Source organism: Coptis chinensis, chromosome 8, assembly GCF_015680905.1.
Source record: "Coptis chinensis isolate HL-2020 chromosome 8, ASM1568090v1, whole genome shotgun sequence".
In the NCBI taxonomy this organism is placed as follows: Eukaryota; Viridiplantae; Streptophyta; class Magnoliopsida; order Ranunculales; family Ranunculaceae; genus Coptis; species Coptis chinensis.
Genome location: NC_141463.1, coordinates 59282108 through 59285166, shown reverse-complemented (window position 1 = coordinate 59285166; position 3059 = coordinate 59282108).

Here is a 3059-nt window from a genome sequence, read left to right as displayed (position 1 = left end):
CACAGAATCATGTTTAACATTCCTACAAATGAATATGGTAAAAAGTAAGGAAAAGGAGAAGTTGGTAACTCACCTTCTCAAAATAAGTTAGTGGGGGATCCCCTAGCACCCATGACGGGCTCTGCGATGAAGGCTGCAATCTGACATAGTCATAAATATGGGATAAGAAATACAATGGAACTTGCAGATAGTCCATAAAGCTAAGATTTGAGATAATACCAAAACTTCCTACCGTCTCTGGTCCCTCTTTAAGGATAAGATTTTCCAAATTATTAGCTAATATTATGGATTATTCCTCCTTTGTCTCGCCTAGCATGTACATAGCATAGTCCTCGTTAAGTAAAACTTAAAATGCAAGAGAAACAACAACCTCAAGAATTACACTGGTAGGATAAGAACTTGGTAAATGGAAATGCCAGTAGTGGGGACAGTCTGTATGCAACACGACTGGTGTTGGCAAATCAAATTTCTTGTGTAGAGCTGGAAGGCTGCAAATAAATGCTTTATAAATGATGGTTTCTAGAATCAAATATCACAAGTAAGCTAAACTTTACAGGACGTTGAAAGAGGACAATTTGTGAAGTAAATCCTTCAAATCTAACTGCTTAAGTAGAAAAGTAAACAGTGAAGAATTTTACATAATTTGAAATGAAATATATTTTCATTCATGTTGAACCTACCCAGAAAAACTTGTTGCAATCAAGGTTGATCCATGGTATCTGCCACATTGCAAAAAAATATAAAAACAGAAGTTACTATATCATCTCACATGGTTACATCCAGTAAAATAATCAAGAACATATGATTTCATTTGTGCGATAAATTTCTTCTTCTGAGGTTTTCCAAGTGCATCGTTATAATACCAAACCAACTTGACTTGTGATCAGATGAATCAAGAAAAAATATACATAAATCAAATTGAAAATCCAATTGCTTAATTGGTCCAGGGGAAGAACTCTTGACTACATGTGACAACAGTCAGTGTCCACTTGAGGCTGATATAGTCACGTCTTTCAGCTCGATGTATTTTCATTTAAGTTTTACAATTAAGTGAGTAGATCACAACATTTCGACATTGCTTGACATGTTCAGAGATGTTAGACTGACCTAATTTTTCGTGGGGAGGAACTCTTATATGAGGATACAATCAATTATTATTTCAATAACATCTCTATTTTGTCAAAATTGAAAACTAATCTCCAAACGAACTCGCTAACATTGATGACTTGTATAATAGTGCTCAAAATTCTCCGCTCTATATAATTTTTCATCAGGTTTTTATTTATTTTTTTGAAAAACACTTCAAATAAATAGGTGAATAGGCAATGGTGCTGCCTGGGAATGAACTCAGGTATGTGGTAAGTGGTAACAACTCCACAACTTCTACCATATATATACAAAGCCACCCAATCTTGTAAATGTATCGGAGCATCTCATTTTGATATTTCACACAAAGAACTGGTTAAACCAGATGAGCTTACCTAAGTATCATTAGCTTAAGAGCCAGGGCCAGCTCTGAGGGGTGCTAGGGACCTGATAAGTGCTCAAAAGTGCATTTTAACCCTCAATTATACCTCTTGTTTAGCCATCTTAGTGGACTAATAGTGCTTGTAAGTTACGTTTTATGATTCTACATGTGAAAAAGAGAGTTTTGTAGAATATTAGAGAAAAGGGGGTAAAACGGAGCAATTTGGAGCATTATGGATCACATGGGAAGCCCGGAGACAATCATGGAGAAGGCCAAGGAATTGAAACTATGAAATATATGCGACTTGGACCTATTTTAAAACCTATTTGGAAGCCCAAGGTGAAAGGATTTGTTGCTTGGACCAAATCCCACAAAAGAGGAAAGAAGGATGGAGCAAAAGAGAAAAATAGACTCTCGCGTCTAGGACGCAAGGATCGTGCGTCCAAACGCATAAACCGACACTGTAGCCACTTCGTTCACAATTTTGGAAATGAAGTTAGACTCTCAAAGAAGTTGATTTGTATTAGGAAACAAACCACGATTTGGGACGCTTCTAGAACTCATTGTAACCCCTATAAATAGAGGACCTAAGTCCCTCATGAAACTTGCCAATTCACTTACATTCTTGTCTCCAGAACTTGAGGCAGAGATAGATTAATACTAAAAGATTCAGTTTTAACTAGTCAAGTCTTGAAAAGTAGTCTTTCTAGTCTTATGTTCTTCAACTCTTCTTCTTCTTGTTCTTCGTGTTCTTCCTTCTTTATGGAAGGCTAATCTTCTCCTTCAAGGGAGGAGATGAAGTCGGTGCTTAGGATTTGATGATTCTTCTGGTTAATGGTATTCTCCAATCAGGTTAGTTCTTTATGTTTTTAGTTATTAGTTCCATTGCCCACACCAGGGGATGGAAGTATAGAATAGGGTTTAGGTTTTGCAATATTAATATCATGCTAGTGTTATGTACTTTTCTTCTAGTAGTGTAGTTCTTTAGAGTTAGGGAAATATTCTTTGTGTTGTCCTAGAAGGGGTAGCTCAGGGAGTGGCTGCCTAGGGGAAGTATTTTTTGTATTTGATTTAAGTGGTGATTCATTGAATGGCCGCCCTATTAAGAAGTACTCCTTGATGTTGCTCTTGGTAATACATTGAATGGCTGTCTGAGCTTACATAAAAGGAAAGAAGATATTAATAGTATAAACATAGGAACAACCTTAAGTAGAGTTATTCGTCAATGATGTTTCGTCCAAGAGGGTATCGGCACTCGCTCGATTGCCTAATTGTAGTCTACTTGTAAGAACAACCATGAAACAGAAGATCACATATCAAATGTAACGGTGGATTCTAATCTTTTGAATTCTCTCTCCTATAAATTCTCAATAGTTTAATTAGTTTAGTTTAGTTTAGCATTAGAATCTAAAATTTCTACAATCATAGTTTTTAATCCCTCAAACCCCCTTTCCAGTCCTATCCTTCACATAACATACACTTAAAAGTGGAACGATATCTTACTCATCCTTTTCTCTTTTGCTCCATCCTTCTTTTCTCTTTTGTGGGCTTTGTTCCAAGCAACAAATCCTTTCGCCTTGGGCTTCCAAAT